The sequence below is a fragment of the Pinus tabuliformis genome, chromosome 4_2 (assembly GCF_031772625.1).
Source record: "Pinus tabuliformis cultivar Carrire ecotype Pingquan chromosome 4_2, CPIR1, whole genome shotgun sequence".
Taxonomy (NCBI): Eukaryota; Viridiplantae; Streptophyta; class Pinopsida; order Pinales; family Pinaceae; genus Pinus; species Pinus tabuliformis.
In genome coordinates, this window is record NC_142304.1 from 662,306,677 (window position 1) to 662,333,907 (window position 27,231).

Consider the following 27,231-nt stretch of genomic DNA (forward strand, 5'->3'; position numbering starts at 1 on the left):
CTGTTGTGCACTTTCGTCCAACTCTGGAAGACTCTGCCTGAGTGGATGTCTCCACTCCTGGAACCTCTGCATGTGACTGCTCTGCATCAATCTGAGGCTCCTCCTCCTTAGGACCCAAAAGTTCCTCCACAGCCTGTAGTTGGAGCTCCCTCTCAAGGGAAAATCGCATGCCCTTCTGCTCATCAAACTTGAGATCTCTACGAACTGTTGTCCTTCGACTGGTAGGCAAGTACACCCAATAGTTGTGAGGTGTATCAGTGTACCCCACAAGTATTCCCAACTCATTTTTTGGTTCAAGCTTCTTCCATGCATCCTTTGTCACATGGCAATATATCGATAAGCTAAAGATCCTAAAGTGACCCAAATCTACTCCCTTACCAAATAAAGCTTCCTCTGGTATTTTCATCCCAAATATGCGATGCGGGCTTCTATTCTGCAAATAGACTATTGTGTTGCATGCCTCAGTCCACAAATGACGTGGTAGGCCTTGGTCATGCAGTGTCGCCTGAGCTGCCCCCACAATCGTTTTGTTCTTCCTCTCAACCACCCCATTCTACTATGGGTTATAAGGTGCCATCAACTCCCATTTAATTCCTTCCGCTGCATAGAAGTCTTTAAATTCTTGAGAGACATACTCTCCATCATTGTTGCTTCTCAAGGCCTTGATCTTCTTCCCTGACTCTTTCTCAACCAAAGCTTTGAACTCACAAAACTTTGAGAAGGTTTGGTACTTCTTCTGCATGAAATAAATCTAGCATTTATGAGAAAAATCATTAATGAAAATCACATAATACCTTTGCTTCACGGTGGATGTTGTCGAGAATGGTCCACACAAATCAGTATGAACTCGCTCTAAGATTGATTCAGCTCGACTCTCTCGATCATGAAAGGAAGACTTGGCATACTTTCCCAAGGTACAACCTTTTCATGTGTCCACTTGCTCAAGTTTACCTTTGGGAAGTCTGATAGAGATCTGTTGCATTATCTTCAAGGCCCCATGATGCAAGTGCCCCAACTGCCTATGCAATAACTTGCCAATGTCTTGGCTTTGCACCAATTATGTTTTCGAACTCAATGCAGCACAGTCATCTACCTCTAGTTTATAAAGATTCTTCACTCGAATCCCAATCCTCTTGGTCTGACCCATGGCTATGTGTCTCAGGAATTCCTTTCCTTTACTGAAGAAAACATCATAACCTTTGTCCTCCAACATCGTGACCGATACCAAGTTCTTCTTTAGCCTAGGCACATACTTCACATCTGTCAAGGTGAGAGTAGATCCATGCTCCCTCTAAAAATAAATTGTGCCCACTCCTAAAACACTGTACTTTCCATCATCACCCATATCTATGCACATATTGAGGCCTTTCTCCTCCAAGGTACTGAATAAATTTTTATCTCTGATCATGTGGAATGAGGCTCCACTGTCAAGATATCAAACACATCCCACCATCGATGAAACCATGCATGCGATGAGGGTAAAATCCAATTTGAACTGAGAGGCTAATGCCTCACCTTTTGATCCTTTCGAGGATCCCTTCTTGGATTTCTTTAATGGGAAATTAGTTGCATAATGGCCCATCTCATGACAATTAAAGCATCTCACTTTAGATTTTTCAATCTTCTTCCCTCCATGAGAAGAATTAGATTTGGAATGGGAAGCCTTCCCTTTCCCTTTCCTTGCCTCACTTGCTAAGGACAAATTTTCTTCATTATCATTCTTTGATGAAGAACCATCTTGAGTGCTTCTCTTGATCTCCTCCTACATGAGATCCGACCACAGTTGTTCCCAATCCGACAGTTTCTCTCTTCCATTCACAAAGTCCTGGTAGCTATTCCAGCTCTTTGGAAGACCGATGAGAGCAAGACTCACCATATCATCATTAGTTGTAGTTATTCCCACACTACCAAGCTCATCTTTGCAAGTGGTAAGCTTGTTCAAATATGTAGAAATAGTATCGCCCTTCTCCATCTTGATTTTCTGAAGCTTCCTTGAGCACCAATTTCCTCTGGTCACTACTGTTCTGATAGAGGTCCTTCAATGTCTTCCACATTGAAAATGGAGTCTCCTTCCCACGAAGACTCGAGACAATATGGTCTCGAACTCCCTCCAGAAGAATCTGTCTCGCCTTCGCCACACACTTCTTCCATTCAGCCAATTCTTGTGCATTAGCTGCAGTTGGCTTGGGGATTTCTAGATCAATGAAATCCTTCATACCATTGTCTTCTAATACCACTTCCATGCGATCTTTCCATGCTATGTAATTCAAGCTGCCATCCAGAGCATACTCGAGTCTCAAGCCATTGAACGCCGTTGGTGAACTTTGAAGTATGATAAGGATTCAATTTTGCACCTCCAACGAAGAACTTCAACCTTCGAATTTCCCTTCTCGGTATACTTGTTCATAGCTTAGATCACCTTTGCTCTTATACCATGTAGAAATTCTCACTGTAGATTAACCTGATAATGCAATATAACTAAAGAAAAATACTTAATCTGCTTCTACAATCAAACTTTTGGAATCTTAATAGATTTGAGCAAGATCAAGCAAAACACATATAACAGAGAAGAAGAATAAATACACATAAACACAGAAGAATACTCTAGGGAAAGCCTCAGCTAAAAACCCCACTATTTTTATTATCATACAAGTGGAAATATCTCATGAATACACACAGCTTTAGCTCTCGCAGCTATCCATCTCTCAGTACAATCCCTCACTCTTGCTCACAGACAAAATAGACTGCTCATATGTCTTCTTCTCTACCCTCCAAGCCTCCTATTTCCTAGCATAGTTTTCCCTGGGTGTTCTAGTTGTAACCTTGTGTGACACTGATCTCACACACTGCTCCAACACACTATAAAACTATGAAAATCTCAAGGAATGAATTCCTTCTACATTTAAGGGATTTTCTTATAGGAAAGTTCTTGCAACTAATAGTACACTATCCTTGTCTTTAATCTCAACTGGGTCTTTGTCTGAATAGATATGCATGAGTTATTTATGAGATAATATTCAGTTATCTAGAGTACACTAGTTGCATGCATGCATGCATTAACTGACTGAAATCACAATTAGTTCCTCAAACTATTTGGAACTAATTTAACTGGACTTAACTCAGTTAACTAAGCTAACTAATTACAACTCAAATACAACTCATCCTTATCTCCTTAATTAAGGGATGACTATTGCATGACTTCACAAAGACTTCTAGCTTGAATTTCTCGAACTAATTAACTCAAGATGAATTAATTATTTATTTTTCAACAATCTGGTGAGACTAAATTCGAATTTTAATTCAAGGACAAATTAAAATTGGAATATTCTTGTTTCCACATTTCAACACTTATATCTTTGGTTAGAGGAGGATATCTTTAGTGGCCCTAAAAGGGAGGATTTGGCTAAAAGTTTCCTCCTCCAAAAAAAGCTATATAAGTGTGACATAAGGGAACATAACACTACAACATAGAAACTAGGGTTTCCTGAAGTTAGGAAAGTACTTATAAGCATGGGAATAGAAAATTTGAATGGGGATAAATTTTTTAGAGTTTGGATGCAAACGAAAATCATGCATAGGCGCACCACCCAAGTGTGTATAAGTACCACTATAAATTGGTTTTGGTGATTATGAAATAAGTTGTAATGGGTGGCTTCCAATCCAACTCATAAACCCCACCCAAAAATTGTGTATATATTCTAAGGTATACATAGGTTTCTTTGGGAAGAACAATGTATATACATTTTTTTAATGTGGGAATCTCATGTATAGAATTTTGAAAATCATTTCTTAGGATAGATTCAGGTTTGCATACAGAAAAGTGGATGTTTTCCTAGCCAATAAATGTATCTACAAATAAGTTTGACAAAAGATGCGACAAAAATACTCATTATGTGTTTTAAAGGTCTATGCCTACATTGATATTCTAGCTTTGGCAGTGTATTATCCTTCATATAATGTCCCTCATACCAGTGTAGCTAAAGCTTAGAATTGGAAACAACTATCATGGAAGCATGTGGGTTTTCTGGAGTGCCTATTTCTCTCTAAATAATATAGCTCTTTCGGTTAAATCTATTTTCATTCATCTTCTCCTTCTACTCCTCACTCTGTTGGTTCATATCATCCCATGCCACCTATATGTCTATTCCTATAGGCCCCTATGCATTCCAATGGATCCTCACTTAGTCGACTGAGGTTGATTTTCATTGCATCACACCCATGCTAAATTTTCTATCCTCAATTACTATTGTTCTTTCCACTAGGAATTTTATCTTGATTATTGCAAGTGCATAAGGTTACTCGAGGATGATGTACAAATAGAGATAGATATGCTCCACTCAGAGGACATTAAGGCACAGATAAGTAATTTCATCTTGAATATGGATTTGAGTCACACTTATGACATGAATTTTTTCCAAATTTTGGAAACATGCATATAAATTCATTCATTGCATATGCACTCTAGTGTCGAGAGTTCAAATGCCTAGAGATTCAATCTCATCTATATATATATTGGAAAAGAAAGGTAAAATACTTCTTACTCTTTATTTGTGGTCGGTAAAGAAGCACAATGGTATTCTAGCTTTAGTACCATCATTTGGCTCATAGGAGCACCCCATTGACCCCTCAACTAATTACATGTCTAAGCTATCTCCTCCAAGTCCCTAGTCTCGATGTTTTAACTCTTTTCCTTTCAGGCTTGAACAATCGCATTTTGTTTTATGCCTATATGTTCTATAATATAGTAGTTCTAAAAGTTTATGACGGTTCATGTTTACATGTTGACTATGTTGCTCTTAAAGTTTTGCATAAATTAAGACTTATAAATGCTGCACTCTTCTCATCTTGGTTTCCCACGACATAGGCCTATAGTCTACTTAGTTTTTTAGCTAATGCTTTCCTTAACATGCAGCTCAAATTCACTAGTTACAGAGTAGTATAGATGTATTTTATAGTTCTTATGTGTTATATGTAAATGCTTAAATTTCTACATTAATAGATGGAAATATTACCAACAATAAAAAAAAAATGTTACATTAAAACCTAATGTTAATTTTAATGTTATTAGTCAATGAATAGTCAATAATACTTTTTTTTCTAACATAAATTTGAAAATTTTTATCAATTAAATGGGCTAAAGTAATAGTTTACAATAGTAGTACAAAAGTGGCTACCCACCTTGGTGTTGTACATCATTCAAGATAGAGTATGTCCTTTTATAACCAAGGTTCAATATATTACAAAAATTCAGCCGAAGAATAAGAAGGATGTTGTTGAGTAATTGTATTTATGTATACAAAATGGGGCAAATCTACTTATACTTGTATACCACAGATAATAGAAACTAAGTATTTAAAACATCACATAGATTATCAAAGAGAAATTAGGGGGGGCCTTGTTTTCTTGTTGATGATGATTTGTCCCGGTTTTCCTTCATTTCTCCTAAAGGTATAATAATTGGTTGTAGACGAGTGTTGATTGGTGACTCAAGAGATAGATCAATTTTGAGTTGTTGTCACTCTACCAAGGGTGTAGCAAGCTAAATTTTTAACCTCTTGAATTATTCATCAAGATCACTCAACTTCCAAACCAATGGCCCAACATGTTCATTCAAATTTGTTTCTACCATCTAATCCCAAGAATTATCTCAGCATAAAATTTCATATAGATTCATGTTTGCTAAAGTTAATTAGATGAGATTGTTGTGTGTATTTGAGAACATTGATGGCTACTTCATGGAGTTGAAGAGCCTACCTTGTTTCCCAAAGCTCTTGAAAGTCAATTATTACCATAATTTCCACGTCATCTAACTCATACATGTATATTACATTGGGGAGAAGATGAGGGTCATCCATTGTACATGAATAGGGGGTGGCAGTGCTAATGGTCTAGAGTTTCACTGTAATGAGTCGAGGGAGCCAGTTGAGGGATGAAAGCTAGTGGATCTAGAATATTGTCATGGTTTTATCCTACGTCACTTCATGGGAGTTGTCACAAGGTAATCATAATAACGAATGTAGGGAGTGTGTAACATAAGGCATGGGCATGAGAGGTTGTTTATTCATGTATTAATGTAAGGTATGTGTTATATGATGATCCAATTACCAATGTTCACATGAATGAATGCGGCAAGTAAGGGATTGGACTTTCATGACATTGATCATTTATCATTAATGACTCCCATTTTTACTTCAAGGTTTTGTTTGTCTTTGTGTCTGCTAGGGAATTGTGTTCATGGAGGATGCGATGCCACTACTACAATTTAAATTTTGTGCATATTTGTTGGACTCTAGATATAATGGAGGCTAGTCATATGTATTTAGGTAGCATCTAGTGTACCATATGCTAGATAATAAGACTAAAATCATTGAGCACCATGAGTTTCCAAATTTTTATATTAAGTGCTTATTGTAGTCATTACAATAGCGAATATGCCTTTGCATGGTTATTGGACAATATACCCAAAAACCATTCAAAGGAATTGATGATTCTCCCCATGGTATTTAGAATATTCGCACACACCAACCCACCCACCCCACCTCCAAACCACTCACACCTACTCTCCAAATTAATCATTAATCTTATTATTAAACCTAATGTGAAATTTTATGAAATATTAATAATTTATTTTTTATTTTAATTTAAAAATATAATTTATTTTAATGAGTGATAAAGGTATCAATTTTGGGATGGGATGCAAAAGTCAATGACTTAACAATGTTTTCAATATTTTTATGATGGGAAGGTACCCAAAGATAATTTTTTAGACATTCTAAGTTAGGTTGAGGGAGGAAGGTACAGGATAGAATTCTTTATAAGAAAATGAGAAGAGAGGAGGAGGAAGTTGATGTTCTTTTGGAGAAGTAGATTACATTAGGTCATATCTTTAGAGAGGAGGGAACTATGAACTATGAGGAGATTTGGACCCTTGAGGATTTAGGGTTGAGGTTGGGTGATCTTGGACCTACTAGGTTTATTGTGTTTATGAGGAATTTAGGTGCATTGAGCTAGGGAACTTTTGGAGGTTCCTAGGAGCTAGGGATCCAAAGAGGCTATTCCTAGCTAGCTAGGAGGTAAATCCGGTTGGGAACTTTTGAGGAGCATAAAAGGGAAGGAAACAACAACTCAAGAAGAAATTAACACTAATATTTCATCAAAGGCCAAATCAAATAGACCTAGATTTATTTTTCCTCTTGATTCTTGAATTATTTTTTACTTAAATCTATGAATTAAATAACTATAACTATGTTATAAATTGTTATGATGATAAATGGAAAATCAATTTTACGCTTCCATATACAATTTATATTATGTATATCTTAGCTCTCAAAGGGGACTTAATTGGCAATGGATTTGTTAAGGAGTATTATGTAAACTATGAGATTTGAGGTTCAAATCTACCCAATTAATGTGTTCTTATGGAAGGGGCATAGATAGGCACCTATAGGTTATAGTGGTAGCATTTGAAGTTGATCTGATGTCATGCAAGTATGAAATTGCCCCAATGCTTGATTACTCTAGATAATAAATAAATAAATAAAATGTATTCTTCTAGTGCCAATTTAATACTTGAAAAAGACAAAAAAGTGTTCATTAAATAACTTTCATCTCATTTATTAGAAACAATTGTATTATAGAGTTATTTAGCTTGATGCCCTAGCAATAGGGCCTTACACCTTTCAACTAAACCATAAAGAGGAAATATCCTAGTCTCAAATATGATCTTTCTGTACTTTTTTTTTTTCATAGGTATTGTGATAATGGGGACTACCTATAGGATCTTGTAGAGGTATCCCCCCAAAGTAAGAATAACACCGGGCCCTGAAAAAATAATCAACATACGTAGGAGGTTTGACAATATTGATGGGTAGGGGGGTGAATCAATATTGTGCACTTATACCATTTTTTTATTTTTCTTACAAAACCGGATTCATTCATTCATTAGTAGCACAATACATGAGAAAATATAAACATAAGCATGAGTCAAAAGAAACAATACACATAAGCACAATAATCAAGAGATTAATACATGAGGACATAGTATGCAAGGTGGAAACCCAAAGGGAGAAAACCACCATATGCTTTTATGCTTCGCTCATCTTCTTTTAATTCAAATATTATTTTTACATCATATGCACTTACCAATCATGTAAGCAACTCTTGCTCTAGGCAACTACCTGTTAGAACTTTTTAGACCACCATTTTTTGGAAGTCACCACTCCCGTGATTTTGTAGGGCACCACCTGTTGGATGCCCTAACACCAAATTTTATTCCATCCACCATTGGAAGGAAGCCACCACTCCCAAATTCTCATAGCACTACCTAAAGGATGCCACTACACCCTAAATCTGCAAGTCGCCACTGAAGGACCCAACCTTCAATATCTCTCGTGGACCATGTTTCACAATATTTTATACTGGAATCGACACATCAAACTCATAAAATCATGGGCCTCATTTCATCCCATTTTCATATTGCGCCCACACTAACAATAAACTCATCTAAAAATAAATACAAACACCTCAGCAATATGCTCACACCCTAGCAGTTCAACACTCAAACATAAACTTTTCCCTCACATACAAATCACAATATCATCATCTCTACAACACAACTCTCATAATCAATTATCCCTCTCAATACTATAGCCAACAGTCAATACAACTCTGACTCACATATAGAATAAATCTTCTCATGACCACTCTCTTGTTTAGCCATATGCAACATGACAACAGCAGCTAAACAATAAAAGACTCAGCCCACAATGGATGACTACATACAAGGCCATGTAAGATTATGGAATCAAGGATATCTACAACAATGAATTAACCATACATGAATAGAAGATACCCAAAACAACAAAATTCATTTAAAATTACAAAGCTTCAATATAAGATCCAAAGTATGTATATAACTCTCTGCTACATGTGACACCTTTCCATAACTTCTCTGCAAAAAAATTATGTTAGCATACAAAATACCAATACATAACCCTACAATAAACTTAGTTAATTAAAATATTCCATACTCTCTCACACTGTCCACTCTATTCTATGCTACAAGTGATCTCCTAACACTGTATCTTCTTCTTTAAGTGGACCAACGCTCCTTATTCATGACATTTGTGACCAACAATATATAGGAGTCTCTGTCAAATATTGATACTATGTCACACCATGCGCATTAGTTGTAAGTGTGAATCAATTATATATATGCACACTTGATCAATGGACCAGCTAGATAAATCTTCACATCTACCATTTTCTCCCTTTCTCTTTAACAAAAGGATAATTTAGCATTCTCATGAACTTTACAAGCTCTCTACCTCTCTATTCAACCTTCAGATTGCATTGCATTCTTTTGGGTATGTGCACTAGCTCTAGATCGCTCTCTACAATTATTCAAAACTCATCTTTACAAACACACTCTCAATATGACCTCAACGTATTGTATGTCACTCCTTCCTCTGAACACAACCTTCAACCATATGCTAGCAACCTAATCTTAAACTCCATCACTCTTCAATTATACACAAAGTTCTCTATCTCAAACTATGCATAGCTATTAATTCTATTCACACCATTCATTTCTCTTCAATTATACACAAAGTGATCTATCTCAAACTATGCATACAAGATAATTCTATTTGCACCATGCATTTACTCTTCAGTTATACACAAAGAAATCTATCTAAAACTATGCATACAACTTAATTCTATTTGTACCATGCATAATCTAACTTCATCAATATTTCCCATTTTTTGTATTCCATTGGCATAGGTGTATGAGATATTCTTTGCATACCAATCTCAAACTCTCACTTCACTCGCATACTGGCCACCCTTAACAATGAAAAACACACAAAAATATATAAAAATCATTCCCAACACTATCAATTGACCAAATCGACCTCCATTATCAATTTGATCCACTACCAAAATAATTAATTCAATCAATGCATACCAAGTGGAATAAATCAAGGCATTTTGTACCAACGAACCATTTAGACAACGATCACCACTAAACCATTACTCCTTGACTGTATCCATGTGCATAATTCCAAAAAACTTGAGACGAATTTGACCATTAGATCCATAACATAATTAATTAATGAGTTCACATTATGACTATGACCAAATCGATTGCAATTGTTGGACTAAATCACGAAATGAATGTGCTCTCTTTCTTAACTAAATCGATTCATTAACTTCAACTAGATCATTGCCACTTCTCATTAATTCATAAAGACCAATTTGACTTGAAGACTTGATCAAATTGAACATAGCTTCAAGGACAAAATCAACGCCATAACCAAACCAACCAAAGCATTCACACATGGTAGGTGACAAATTCCAACCACTAACACGATCATCCATTAATCAAGTGTTCACACTTTGTCATAACCACTTCAAAAATAATTAATTGCATTCCTTCTGCAACATAACACTAGTAATCATCGTGTCAACCACCATGACTATCAAGTTGACATCAATGCCAGAATGCAAACCTACCATAATCCCAACAAGCTTCCCCTTTGGCATTGATGGAAACCTCCTCTAGACATCCAACCATCTAATGTTTTCTCTCCCCCCCTTTCACATTAGTGGAAAGGTGTGCCCATCTCACTAATCATTATCTTGACATCACTAGGAAAAGCTAACACTAATTGATTTGTTGAGGAAGACATATCAGTTACCAACATTTTCATCTTAGGAATTAGAAACCATCTATTTCAAACTCCTCAATCAATGGACATAAATGGAAACAAGCCCAACAATGACCTTCCTCATGCTAAACATATTCCCCTTGCACATATTCTAGGTATGCAAATAACTCCCTTCAAACTATTGTACAAACTTTTGTCGCTTCCTTTGCCTCCTTGGCACATGTAAGAGGCCAAAAAATGGACCAATAAATCTACGACCAAAGAATGTACATAAAATATATGGATTAATAATGTGATACATAGCTATGACAATGACATCTAGGCCCGCACATGGAAAAAATAACCCTTATGATGACACTCTTCAATGCATCCTTATCACCAACTAATATGACTCAAGATGACTCTCCTAAGACTAATGAATCTTCCTCATATGCAATCCTATCACAATAACCACTCAACCATCTTGACATAATGATAAAACAATGATGATACATGGTTTTATATTTCACTCTAGGGTGCATACATGGTTGATATGGACTCTTCATTTTTTGCATGTCAATACAAATGATTTTCATGACTATATAGGCCCAAGACAAATCACTCAACCAAGTGACCCAATGCAACAATGATATATGGCTATGTCAATTATATGAAATACTAGATGACATTGACAAGCCCATACATGGCTGAAGTATACATCCACTCTAATGCATGGCTAAATTCTAGAACCACTATGATGCATGTTGAATGATAAGGAAAACATGTTACATAGCTATAATATTGTGCACACATGTGCTTTACATGGATAAAAAATATGATACACTTCTAACCATGCCAAAATAAGTGGATCACTCTCCAACATATGGTTGAACCATACTCTTTCTATGCATGTTAGAGACAAGTTCTCTCTCCAATATAAGGACTCTCTTCCCATGCAACTCTCCAGTAGCAACTCAATGATGACAATGATATGCAATCAAGTACATGGTTGTTACATCAATGCACTAAAATTATTACATAGACGAAATATATGTCGACTACTATGCATGCCCAATAAATGACTCTCACCATGTCGAGGACTACTCAACCAATTAAATACAAGGATGAATGCAAAAATGTATAGGGCTAGAACATGCACTCAACAGTGTATACATGGAAAGAATAAATGACCCATTAATATGCATGCCAAACTAATGACTCTTCATCCTATGCATGACTATGAAAATGACTCTTACTAGGGTTACATATGTTGGATGTGGAGCTTGATTATCTTCCTGATTCAAAGGTCTTTGTTTCAGCCAAATGTATACCCCAGGAAGATTGTACACCCCTCCAGTAAAATTACCTTGTAAAATATTGTAATTTTGTAGTCAATTTGGATCGTTCATTAGGCGAATATTCTAACAGTAGAAGTTATATTTAATTTAAGGTTTTTTTCCCTAAAAGGTAACCCTCGGTTTATATGAGGGAATTGTATTATGATTGTGTATTATTATTCTGAGCGAGAAAGAGAGAGGAGACTGTGTGAGAGCGAAGAGGAAATTACAGTGGATTTTTTGTAGGTTGTATCTCTTCATTTTGCTGGATAATATAAATTAAGTACTGGTTGTTTCTGTGTGGACGTAGCCCAAATTGGGTGAACCACGTATATCTATGTCTCTCTTGTTTTATGTGTGTTTTGTGTTTGTGTTTCCGCAATATTTTATGTTTACCATTTCTCTGTAATATATAATTTTCTAACAACATATCCAACTAACAATTATAACCATGAATGAGTACATACAAGGTTGAAGTACATTCCTTTTCATTCATGTATATAATGGATGGAACTAATACAAAATAAATGAGTGAGAAAGACATAAAATCCTTGAAACCCTTATGTCATGCATAACTCCCCCTAAGTTGATTATTCCTTCAATAAGACAGCTAATTCTCTGGACTTGATCATGCATGAGGACTCTTGTACACACCACGCTATTGCTACTAAAACTCATACACATGCCATGCTGCCATATTGCTACCATACACTCCCCCTAAGGCTATCCACCTCTCAGGTACTACTGTAATATTTAAAGAATATGCATTTGGTAACCAATCAACTATAAAGAGGGTTGAACTCTCCTGCGTGTAATCTAAATAGGAAGAGACTCCTTGATCTCTTGATTTTCCTCACTCTTCCCTTCAACATGTACACATTGTCTATGGTCCTGATCCCTTTGGTACACACTCTCTTTGAATTTTCTTTCTTGATGCAGCCACCCTTAGAGTTGAATATTACTTCCTTGCCTCCATCAACCATTTGACTCACACTGAGGATGTTATGCTTCAAGCCTTCTACTAGTAATACATCATCTACATTTTTTCTCTCATCACCAAGACTAGCCCTTCCTTTGTCCAACACCTTAGCAGGTGTATTTCTTCCAAGAATGACATGGCCATCTTTGGTATTCCTCAAGGAGAGGAAATTACTCTTATCCCCTGACATGTGATGGGAAAAATCACTATCTATATACCATCAGTCATCATGATCAATTACACATAGGGCAATGCCACATTTGACCTGCTACTACTCCTTATTCCTCCACATTGTAGTAGGCTACCTCTTTTCATGCACATTCTCCTATTTGTTTTTACTAGGCATATTCTGCTTCAGCTGCTCCTTTTTCCATATCTGACTTAAGGAACTAAATAGTTGGCAATCTCTAGCCATGTGACTGAAATTGTCATTGGTAAAATGCCCATTAGAGAAATTTTGAGGTCTAAAATGGGCATCCTAAGGAATATTATAAAATAATAGTGGAAATAATAAAATAAGATTAGATTACCTCATCAAGTTTTGGAGGGGAAAAAGAAAAAACTACTTTTGTAACTCATATTTTCAACTATGTTTTTACTCAAATTTCGAGTAGGAGCACTCACTGGATGCAAAATTTAATTTTGTATCCAAAGGATACCAATGTTGCATATTTTTTATGGACCCTAGTACATGAAAAAAGTGAAATACATGAAAAACATTATTTTCATCATGTTTTTTCATGTATTTCATGTTTTTCGTGTAGTAGGGTCCATCAAAATTATGCAACATGGGTACTCAAATGCAAAATTAACTTCTACATCCAATGAGTGCTCGCACTCGAAATTTGAGTAAAATGAGTTGAAAAAGTAGTTTTTTTTATTTCTTTATTCTTTATCATTTTACCTTTTTACTCCAAAAATGGTGAATCGTCCCCCATGGTTGACATCATCATATTGAATCCTATTGGTTATTAACAATTTAATTTTTTTTGTACATTTTTGTTTTGGGGCCCATTTTTTACCTCAAATTTTCTCTAATGTCACATGATTGAGATATGTGGCTAGAGGGTCAAATATTCTACTTACTGTTCCAGATCTCTATCTCCATAAAATATTCCTCTACTATGTTGGCTAGATATGCAATCAATTTCCTTGTGGCTAAAAAGGATACAAGAAAAGAAATAACAATTAAAAGCACTAGTATACCTGGAGGCTTCTCCTCTCCTTAGCTGCCCAATTTTCTATCCATTATGTTGATAATATCTATACACTCTTCTCGTATAGTCGGTTGCAACATGTCAAAAATTGTGGCAATTGTAGCACCCAATCTCATCCACCGCTGGAGCAAAGGATTTTTTACTCTTCCTCTACAATCTGTTAATATCAACTAAAGGTTTGAATGGTCTTATAAATTTAGTTGCTCCTCTAGATTTTATTCTCAATTGTTGGATCTACTACTTTCTTTGTCTTTTACTGCTATTAATGTTGCTAATACTTGCTACAGGTTGCTTGGGCTCTACATTGTTGTTTTTTCCTGCATGCGAGTTGGAATCTCCCTCATCAAAGACAACACTAGATATATTCAATGGAAATATTTGACCTTTTAGCATGTTGTCCAAAAGTATTGAAATATTTTCCTACTTCAATTGAATATCCTTTTGTTCTAGCTACTTTCTCAATGAGACCACTTTAGCCTCAAGCTCTTCAACTTGGCCCTCATTCTCTTTATGTTGGCTACTCATAACCTATTCAATTCTTTTAGCTTCTTACAGTTGGGTCTTCAAACTAATGTTCTCTCTTTTCAGATCAACCTCCTTGTCATCACATATCTGCAATAACCTTTCCTGATCTCTACATGCAGTTGTTAGTCTACTAATCTAAACATAAAGTTTTTCTACTACATCTATGGCTGATTCATTTTCAGATTTAAAAAACTTAACATCATTCTCATCTTCACTCGAAAACTCAACATGGCTATCATTAGATATGTATAAAACATAACTAAAAAATAATTCATATTTACTTATACTTTCATATCTAATTTTCTATAATACATTTGATTCTACTAAGTCTTTATCCTCTAATTTATCAGTTGCACCATTCACACTAGGAGCAGACTAGTCTTTTCCGGATGAGATTATATCTTTTGTGACCCCTTCTTCTTATTTTTATTTTAACTCTACTTATCTACCTCCCCATTAGTTTTTTTTTATTATTGTTTCCTTCATATAAAACTTGCAATTTGTCCAAAATCTCCTTGGAAGGTTTCAAATTTGTTGCCTTATCTAAATCTGCATTACGAATATTTCCATAGATCATGCACCTTTCTTGTACAATTTGTTGCATCACTTTAACTAATGGAGGATATTTTCCATAACCTTCAATATATCCATAAGAAGATAAAACTCATATTTAACTTTTCTATCTATACTTTGAAGTTTGCAATAGTGAGAAGAGGGACTCCCTGAAAATCCATCTAAAAAAAATTAAATTTGCACCAAATCTACTCAGATCTACTTTCCAGTGATTGAGATACACCTTAAGGACCTACTATGATACCAATTGTTAGAGGCTTGACAATACTGAGAGAGGGGGGTGAATCGGTATTGTGCACTTATACCAACTTTTTCTTTTTCTTAGAAACCCTGGTTCATTCTTTCATTAGCAACATAATACATGAGAATATCTAAACATAAGCATGAGTCATAAGAAACCATACACATAAGCACAATAATCAAGAGATCGAAACATGGGGACATAATATGTAAGTTGGCAACCCAAATGTTACCGGGAAAAGTGTCTATTTAGAACTGCTCTATCCCACTAAGGTGTGACAGCTGCCTTAGAAACAAACAGAGAAAACTACTTTTGTATTTCCTTTATGAATTAAAGATAGAGGGGGATAGAAAGAACCAACCTGTGTCTTGCGCTAATCCTTTGATCCAATCCCTCTCTTCTTTGATAGCTTCCAGCTATCTGCTCCCTTACTTGCCCAGCTTCACCAAGTTCCTATAAGATCACAGAAGAATAAAACTATACAAAGACATGGATCTATATTCATAAACATCTTAGGATCAGATTTAAGCTAACCATACAAACGTAACAAGCATCAATGATACACAAGCATGTAGGAAAAACTCAAATATTTTTTATTGATATACAAGAAGATCCAGGAGGAGTTACAACCGATGATTCTTGACCCAGCATCAACCTCCCAGCAAAGAAGCCCCTCTTCACCTCCAACAAAGCATAAATCACCCAATACTCTGATATCTATCTCAAAACCAACAACAATTCCTTGCAATGTACAAAATTCCAGCCTCTGGATCTCTGGGATGAGGGATCCATATATAGATGTATGCAAGAAGGATGAGTCAGCTTATGATTTGATTAGTGTCTTCTCTCTGTCAGTTCTTGCTTCCACTTGGAGACTGAAAGCCTCTTACTCATCCTTGGTCGAATTCAGTGAGGCAAGTGTCATAGGATAAGATTCTGGAAGCTTCCATTGTCTTTCCACCTCGCGGAATGGCACTGCCATTTGTCATTTCCCGCTCAACGCACCCTCATAGTGCATTTAGGTGCGTTGCAACGCACCCAGCTAGTTTATTTAGGTGCTATGCAACGCAGCTAGCCAGTGGAGCAGCTGAAATGATCCTGTTTTGACTTATTCTGAGCAGTTTCTAGTGGAGAACTTCTGGGAGAAGCTGTAATTTGTTGACCTTGTTCCTTTAGGGGTTGGAACAACACTTTTAGGAACTTAGGAGCCCTTGGTTTATGGACATTTCATGCTTGGATCTGCAAGGCACAAAAATGTCTATAACACCAAAGGGAGAAATCCACCATCTGTTTTTCTGCTTCACTCTTCTTCGTATTAATGAAAATCTTCTTTTTGCATCATATGCATTGCACATCACTAATGTGCAAGCCACAACTTTCAAATCACATGAAAAAATCTCTCTCCACGCCACTACCTATTGAAACTTTTCATACCATGATCTGTTGGAAGCCACCACTCCCATGACTTTGTAGGCCACCACCCGATGGATGCCCCAACACCGAATTCATTTCTAGCCACCATTGGTGATGGGCCTCCAAATTAGACACAAATTAAAGCCCATCTAACCTTTCTTAGGCACATAAAGGCTATATTAAATCTCTCCTTCTACACTTAAAGATGTTTTTTTAGCTTTAATATGTTCTTAAGAAGGTTTAGAGATAATTTCATATTATGTGTCTAATATTATTTATTTTTGCAGAATACTGAGAGAATATTGAGTGAATTCTAAATGAGATAATATAGGGGCTTTATCCCTACTAAAGTATGGGCCAATATTGGATAAGAGATGAACAAGATATCATGAAATTATTGAGAAATTCTAGAGCTCCACTGATTGAGAAAATCTAGGGATGTGTTCCTTGTCATTTAATGAAGATTCTTAATGATGGGAACCATATCCAATTTTTGAGGGATATTGGAGGGGAAAGTTTCCTCCTTTCAAGGAGAATTCTTCCTCATCTATTTTTATAAGTAACAATTATAATTTTCCTCTATAGGCATGTATTTCTTAGTCTTCTTGTGGAGAAAACTTGTTATTTAGTAGCTCCACTTTCATTTCTAGCATGGATGTACCTGGATCAATTCAAATAATGAAGTTTGGTGTCATTTTTAGCTTCTAAAGCTTGGTTTTCTTCATAGTAATCTACTTTTCCTTGGGATTGGCCATCCCAGGAGCCTCATACCCCTCTTATACAATTTCTTTATTTCCTTTGAATGTTTTTTTCACTTGCATCTCTTATTTTTGCATTCATTGTTCATGTTTCTTTTGTTGTAGGTTACATTGGTTAAATGATTGAAGTGAATTTTTTTTAGGTTATTTACAAAGTCAAAAGCATGATTAATCCTTAGAAAAAATTTGAAAATCCATCTTCATCATTGAGCGACTCGGATTGGTCTACTAGTTCGCAAATCTAGAATTTCTGGAAGTCCCTTGTCGCAAAATAGTAGTAATTTTATGCTACCTTTTAGAATGTGTTAATGAGATTCATTTGAGTTTATTCTACTCGTATTTGGTCATATAAAAATTCAATTTAATAACAAAATTTACCCCATAGAATTTTCACTTAATTAGGTTAGGAATTTGGTAGGATAACTAGCTCACTAGTTCTTGAATTTCCAGTTTTTAGAGTAGTAATTTTCTGCTATTTTTTAGAATGTGTTAACAGTGGTATTTTGGAGTAATTCCACTTGGAATGGAGTCCTAATAAATCCTAATTAATAAAAAAAAAATTCCCATCCCATTTTCATTTAATTTACTTGGGCATTATGCAAGTTATCTCCTCCTCTATCAAAACAGGGCCTCTTGTAGCACCTCATGTAGCACTCCTGTAACATTTGTAAACTTGACCATGTTTGCTCCAAAAGCTTGGTTTTTGTCTCTTAGGATTGAATACTGACCCTTAGTCTCTAAATCCATGATTAGGTAATAATAAACACCACTTAGTACTTTCCTTTTTACAAAGTAGATTAGGCCTATTTCCTTGCATTCATGCTCTTAGGATTTCAATTACAAAATGTTGTTCTTGCATAGGATTAGTTTCTTTTCAAGGCAGCTTTTCACATTTTTCCATTAGACTAATGATTCATATTGTTACAAGTAGAACAAGGTTTACATTCTGCAAATAAACAAGTACTTTTCATTCCTACAAATGGCATAACCTTTAGCTTCTTACAATTAGGATTAATGTTTGCATTTGAGCAAGTAGCATTTCCATTTCTTGCAAATAGAGTAACATTTCCATTTCTGCAATTATTTTAGGCTTTGATTTCATGACATTCACACCATTACATCAGATCAATAAAACAAGGACACATTGTATGATGCTCATATATTTTTAACACCTCTTAAGTTTGTACACACTCAAAAATTGAGATTGTTTCTGGAAACATTGAATTATAGAGCTCTTAAATGGTTCATGAGATTAGGGATTGGTTCAATATGATCATGGAATGATATGCAAAATATATTTCTATAAAAATATAAAGATCTTGATCTTAAAGAAGAAATCTTTAGAATGACTCAAAAATAAGATGAGAGCCTTGAGGATCTAATAGAGAAATTTATGTATAATGTTCAAAGGGAAAAATTGCATCATTTAGGATTTAACACATTAAAAACCCTCTTACTTAGAACAATTAGGGATGAGTGGATTGACATCCTTGATCTCATGATTAGAGGTGATGTGTACCAATTATCATTTGAATAAATTTGTGAAACATGCAAGCGCATATCAAGAGGAAGTGCAAGAGTAAGTAAATCAACATCAAGATTGATAAGTCAATTTGGACGTGGAAATTTGATTGATAACTTTAAAACATAAAGTTTTAGCAATCTAAGCGAACAAGTAGAAATTTTGATAATGCAAGATGAGGAAAAATAAGATGTTGACATTTGTGTTGTCCATGCATAATCACATGCTATTAAATATTTCCCATCATTTCTAAGGTTGAAGAAATTTTATCAAGAGGACAATGGAGCAAGTCAATCACCAAAGTAGCTATGTTATGTAGCTCTGAAAAGACTCTGGCAGCCTAGTCAACATGGTATGACGCAAGAACCTAATTTACAATTTCAAGGTTATGCACATCCATCTCAAAGTAATTGGAACACACTCTTTCCTTGGCAACCTTGGCCATCTCAACCCCAAAAGCAATCTTGGCAACAAGGTTGGAAAGAACCTTACGGGAGAAATCCACAATATCCTCCATACTCAACTCCATGCTATCCCTACCATCCATCTCCACCACAACCACAACCTCAACCACATCCATATCAAAGATCCACTCCCACTCAGCTACTTGTACCACCAATTCCAAACCCACACAAGGAAGTAGCTCAGCCCACTTACAATGTTGAGGCACCACACTTCCAAACATCTCCTCTTGATCTACATGGTATTCATCTTAGCTCAGGAAGAGTATTGCAAAAAAAATAATCTCTTGATGTCATTGAAGGACAACATTCAAAAAAATAAGATTCAAATGAGAAGACCAAAGAATCATGGGTTGTGTTATCACTCCAGGAAACTCTCCTAGGTTGCAGCTCGAAGATGCCTGGTAACATATAATCTTCAATATTGTTCTCTAAACTATTGGAATGGATGATGGTTTGGATCAAGTCAGATAAACATTTCAGCTTTATTCTCACTCAAGACATGCATGAACACCCTCAACAATACAAGGCTTTAGACCAATAATGCTCAATAGTTTATAAATTCAATGGATATATGGGGAATGCTGACTATACCAACAAATGCATACATAAACACATATGAATGGCTAGCTATAGGATGTAAATAGAACTTGAAAATATAATTTATCAATGCAAAGATAAGATGATAGTTATCTGGCATTAGACACAGTAGAAAACATTAATAACCTATTCAAGTGCAAGCATAGAAAAGCAGAGAAAATGGGAATTGAACATGTAACATCAAAAGAAGCTTATATTGCCGGAATGAAGATGAGAAGCTAGAGGAGTAGAGTCTCCATAGTCTCCAAAAGTTGAACCCTTCATACATTTTTCTTTCAGCCATTTATATGCCCTTTAAAATGCTCTTGAGCTCATAAAGGCTTAGAGTGTCTTAATCTGTCCCCTCTGTTTTTTTAACGGTTTGATGCCCTAACTAGGCAAGCATGGGCTCAGAGGTTTCTTCTTCTGATAGAAGAGTAACCGCATTGGGGTAGTTTGTTGCGTTGTCTAGGAGCTCGCTCGTGCAAGCGATGCTCCATGACAGCTCTATTTGTTTGGATGAGCTATGCTGACTGCTCCATGATCACTTCTGTTGTTTTGGATGTGTTGTGTTGTGGCTCCATGATCGCTTTGGGTTGATTCGGCTGTGTTACGCTGTGATGCTCCATGATCGCTTTCCGGCCTATGTTTCCTGGAAACTGTTTCCCGGCCTCTACTCTATGATGGAATGGGTCTTCGAGCCTCTGTTTTCCTTTTAAATGTTTATAATGACTGTTTTCATGCTTTTACACGGAAAACATTGCACACTGTAAAATCCCTCCCATCTCTATTCTTCTAGACTTCAAAAGTCCTTAAAACTAGTCTATTCTCCCATCGAGTCCATCCTCTGAGTCGCTATCGCAAGTCGTTGATGGCCTATTACAATCTTCCCTTTATATTTTTGGAATGTGTTAAAAAACACTAAAAACCATGAAAAATCGGCTTTGGCAGACCTGAAATTCTATATATTTCCCTTCCGAAACCCTTTCAGATCTAGGTCTTGTCGCATATCGCAAGTCCAAGGTTCCCTTTGTATTTCGTTAAATAACGAAATACACAAAAAATGCATTGAAAATGGCTTTCCCGCAGACCTCGAATATTATGAAATATTATTCAGAACTCCATCGGGTCCAGTTCATCGGGTCGCACATATACCTGTGCATAGGCCATTCCCCATGGTGTTGTTCCGCTACGATACAATGATGCGATCTTATCACAATCGCATATCACTCTTGCCCAGGGCCCATGTGCTAACACTCTTTGTAGTCCCTGACAACAATCCTGTGACGTGATGTGGGTCGTCGATCTGCATGCTTGATCGATAGTCCACATTGCATCGTTGATCGCAATTGCAAGTTCCACTTGGTCTGCCCTTACTCCGCTAGCTTGCCTCTGCTAATTGCGACCCACTGATCTAATCATTGGAGATCACCGATCAGGGGTGTCTTCTACCCAACCTTAAGTCCTCCTTTGTGCCAGGCCGATTGGGATTTGCTGCTTAGATCTGGGCCGTTGATCGGCTAGATCTAACAGATGTTGTGCATTAGACTGTGTATGCCTTCAATACATGGTTTTTCACTGTTTTTCACGTGTTTTAGCCTCCCAGTAGTGTTTTTCCGCCCTTCCAAGAGCTCTTGGCATGTGATTGTTTCGATCTTTGGATGATCTTAAGCAAAATTTGAAGACTTCAGGAGTCTTTTGGATCCATTTTTGGGCCAAATGCCAACAAGGCTAACACTGGCTCCTTCTAGGGATGAAATCCTCCCTGTGAGGTTTCAAGAATCACAGAACAATGCCTTTCCTGTAAAAACAAAATCAAATCTTCCTCCTAGTGTTCCATTGGGCATGGAGTCTATTTTGCAATGAAATAAAAACTAGAAAAAACATATTTACAATACTAAGGCTTCAATGCCTTAAATGAAATATAGTTTCAAGAACCGCCCATTGACTGGGCTATCAAAAACATCTCCTCCTTCCAGACTATGCAAAATAAAGGTATTGTTCTGCTGAATTTGAGCGATGACAAATGGACCTGTCCATAAGGAGTAAAACTTACCATGATTACCTTTCTTTCCTTAAATGCATCCCATTTGAGAACCCACTCACCAACTTCGAAATTGTCCACTTTTGCCTTCCTATCAAGGGTTCTTTGATTTTCTTCTGATGAGATTTTGACTTCTCAGCCAGCTACTCTTTGATCTATTGTATTTCAACCAGGTTATTCATTCTCCTTACCATGTCATTCTCTTCATCTTGCTCTTCTTGCAAAAATTTGGTCACAGGGAGAATTAGCTAGATATGGAAAACAACATCAACGCCATAAACCAGCTTAAATGGAGAATTTCCTATGGACTTCTTGATGGTAACTCTGTCAGCCCACAGTGCAAACTTCAACTTGGGATCCCAGCTCTTTTTGTTGTCCTCTAACAGTTTTTTGATTACCCTTATCAAACTCTTGTTAGATGATTCTGCTAGGCCATTGCCTTGAGGATACTAGGAGGTAAAATGCACCAATCGAATGCCCATGGATTCAATCATGTCCACCAATTCTTTTGCCTTGAAAGTTGTTCCATTATCAGTTACTAGTTTGGTTGGGCAACCAAATCTAGTGAAAATATTCTCATTCAAGAACTTTATGACAACTTGATGATTGGCATTATTAGTGGGTATAGACTCAATCCACTTGGTGAAATAATCAGTGGCTACCAAGACCCATTTGTGTTGGCCATTGGAATGTGGGTTGATCTCACCCATAAAGTCCAAGCCCCACTGTTGGAAGGGACCATTGACATGTATTGGCTTCAAGGGAAGAGATTTTAGATGCTGTCTCCCTACAAACCTCTGACATTTGTCACAAGATTTCACAAAAGAAAACACATTAGAGAATAGAGTAGGCCAATAATAACTAGCCCTCAGGATCTTGTGGGTTGTGGTTTTCCAATAATGATGCCCTCCACAGATGCTAGAATGGAACTGGTGCATGAATTCCACATATTGTCCTTTATCTAGACATCTCAAGAGGATTCCTGATGGGTCTTTCCTATAAAGCAGATTTTTATTAATGCAGAATTCAGCTGATCTGAGTTTAATGGCCCGGGCTTGACTTGAGCTAAGCCCTGGAGGGACTTCTAGCTTCGACAAAAAATGAACTATGCTGGAATACCATTTACAGGTGGCTATATTTTCAGCCAAAGGCTGATTCTTCTTTTGCTCTTCTGCTTCTTCCTCTGTCTTCTCATCATCTGAACTTGGACCCATGCAATTTATGTCTAACAAACTACAATTTTCCTCAACCATAAGTTTAGCCAATCCCTGGCCTTTGACAAGCTTAATGGGCTTCACCTCTATGTTAAACTCTATGAATTTTTCAACCCATTTAGCTCTCTTTCCATCAATATCTGGCTAAGTTAATACATCTTTTACTGAGGCTGAAGGTACATATGCAACCACTTTGGAATGCAGAATATAAATTCTAAATGCCTTTAAAGATTTTATGAGAGCATAATCTTGTTTTTCAATAAGGTCATACCTTAGTTCAGCATCCCTTAGAGTTTTTCTGAAAAAGGCCACGGGGTTCTCTATGCCTTCATCATTTTTCTACAACAGAACTGCTGCAAGTGTATCATAAGAGGCAAAAGAGAAGATACAAAACTCCTTAGTGTAATCTGGGTTGATTAGAGTGGGAGCTTCCATGATAGCTTGTTTGGTGGCTTCAAAAGAGCTTCTTGTAGCATCCATCCATTTTATTTATGATCCTTTCTTTAGCATGGAAGTGATGTGCTTTACTATCTCTGCAAAGTTTGGAATGAACCTCCTTACAAAGTTAATCTTACCCAGGAAGGATTGAATGTCCCTTTTTGACCTTGGGATGGACAATGTCTGAATTGCTTGAACTCTAGCTAGATCAATCTTCACACCTTCAGCAAAAACAATATGTCCTAGAAGTTTGCCTTCTTCTAGAGAAAACGGTGACTTCTTTGGGTTCACCAAAATTCCAAATTGTCTGCACTTTAGGAAGACCTTCTTCAAATTTTGGTAATGGTCCTTGTGACTGTTGGAGAAGACTATTATGTCATCAAGATAAATGACGACAAACTTGTCCTTCTCTCCCACAAAGGATATGTCCATGGCCCTCTGAAAAGTAGCCCCAGCAATCATCAGTCCGAAAGCCATCTTGGAGTACATGAAAGTGCCCCAAGGAGTAGTGAAGGCAGTCTTTTCTTGATCTTCTGGATGTACAGCAATCTGATTGTAACCTGAAAATCCATCTAAGAAAGAAATGACTCTAGCCCCTGAAACTTTTTGCAACAAGTGTTCCATCTTAGGCAGGGGGTAGTTATCTTTTTTAAAGCATTTGTTCATATTTATGAAGTCAACACAAAGCTTGATTTCTCCATTTTTCTTTCTTACTACCACAAGGTTAGCTATCCACTTTGAATACCTTAGGGGAACTATGATTTTGGCATCCAATAGCTTCTTGATTTCTTTCTCAATCAAAGGCAATAAGAGAGGGCTGATAGGTATTAATTTCTACTTAAAAGGGATGGTGTTCTTTTCTAGTGGAATCTTATGCTGAATTATGTCTGTGTCATAGGTTTTAAGATTGCTATATTCCCAGGAAAAAATATCAGTAAATTGCTTCATGAGGGTGCAATACTCAGAATTCTAGGCAGAAGACAAATGAGTGGACAGATTTATGTATTTCGGATGGGCTGGGCTCCCTATATTATGTTTACAAATAGCAAACTCATTTTCTTTTTTGGCAGGCTTATAAGGCACATCGTTATGATCGAACAGCTTCTCTAGAGGCACCAATCCTTTGGGTATATGGTTACCAGACAGTTAGACAATGCTTCCTTGGAAAATCTCGTCCTTTAGCTTGGACTGGTCGCATTATTCCATGGTTTCATTTTCTTAGTCGATGTGTGTTTCAGAAAATTCCTCAACGACTTGTAGAAACCTATTAATTTCATCATCGTCTTCAAAAACTTTCCAGTATTTGACATTGTCAGGTAGAGACGGTCTATATTTCACCTGAACTTCATACGTCAATTTAGGAGGCAGAGGAGGAATAAACGTGCTAGCAGACACAACAAGGGATTCGACAAGATAGTTCTTCATTCTCAGAATGTAAGAAATGCTGAAATTATTAAAATAATCCTTGAGTCTCCATACCTCATCTCTGTATTCTTTCAGCCTTGGATGCTTTTCTTAGAAATGTTTATTGACCTGCTGAATGATGAGGTATTCATCTCCAAACAATTTCAGGCCTTTGATGCCCATTTCTTTAGCAGCGCTAAGCCCAATATCAAGGCTTCATACTCTGTTATATTATTTGTTACTTGAATACTTAATTTGATAGATAAATGAATGTATTCCTGTGTGGGGGACACAAGAACTACACCTGCCCCTGCAGCTTCCTTAGAGAAAGCTCCATCAAACGAAATGTCCCAAATCTGTGGGCCTTCTTCCTCTGTGATCTGGCAAACTAGTTTCTTAAGCTGCGTGGAGGGCATCTGAGATTCTTCAATCTGAAGAATACAAGCTCAAAAATCAGTGTCAACAGAATAGATGGTATGATTAGTGGGATTCTTCTCATCACTAATGATATAAGCCAACTGAGCCTTTCTGTACAATCTCCTATTTTCACCTCCAAAAACTGGGACAGTAGCATAGGACAGATCATTTTGCAATGTTCCACCTAATCTCTTGATCCAACCTCTGGAAAGCAACATGCCAAATTTGGGGGTACATCTGCTACCACAATATCCATCAACATGATTTTCATGGGCAGTTGAAATAAAGTGATGGCTAGGTCCTTGATTAATCCCAGAAATTTCACTTTTCTAGAGTCAAAAGAAAACAGGTCATGATAAGGCTTGGTAATGTCAAGACCCAACTCATCCATGATAGCCTTGGGCATTAGATTATGGTTGGCTCTAGTGTCCATAAGGCAGTTGTGAAGGATCTTATCATGAATAGTCAGAGAGGCATAGAACGATGGGGAGTTGTCTTCACAATTTTCAATCATTGCGCTGAGAATAACAGCTGGCTTTTCATCTTGCAGATTACATACTCAGTGGATGCTTGGATGGATTTAGGCTCAAGGGCCTTGAGGATGGATCTTTTGAAGGACTCATTCTTCACTAGTTCAATCATAGGCATAGGTATTCTTAGCTTCTGAATTTTTGATTAAAAACTGAAAGGATAAGGAGACTTGTCAAGGCCTCTTACCTCGTGAGCTAGAGCTTTGAGGATGACAGGATCAACTGTTGGTCGCTTCTGGATTTTAGCTTGCTATACTACAGGGATAGCAGCTCTTTGAACAGGAGTTTCCTTGGCATTATTCATCTTCGACCTCAAATTATATCTATGCTGATCTTTAGTTTGTAGAACAGCTTCACCATCCCATTCTTGGTTAATCTGGTCATTGAATAATGACTTTTCATAGGTAGCTGAGGTCAAAAAGGAGGCATTGCCTTTATCTTCCATGACTACATTCTAGAAATGGGTCTCCACCCTTTGGTCTTCATTGCCATCTTTTCTTCTTTGCAAAATATGTAACTGCTCATTAGCTCTTCTATATGGATTTGGATTTGGATTTCTAGGAGCAGAGGTATTAGGAACTCTTCCTTTCCCAGGGTGCTACTCAACCTTTAATTTGGATCTGAAGATGATGAAGACTCGCCCCTTTGTCTTCTTCCATCAACATTTCCCTTGAGCTTCTCTGTAGCGATGATGTTTTATTCCACTTCCAAGGTTGCATCCTACATATCAGCCAAAGTAGCACATCAGCTCTCCCTCAACAGTAGGCAGAAGTAAAAATCAAAAGCACTGAAATAAGTGAGTTTAGCAGAGGTAGTGGTGGGTTTTACTTCATCTGGTATCTTGTCGTACATGTGGTTAAACCTCTTATTAAAATCAGATAGAAACTCACCATTTTCCCATTTTAAGTTCCCAAACTCAGTGTGGTAGTATAG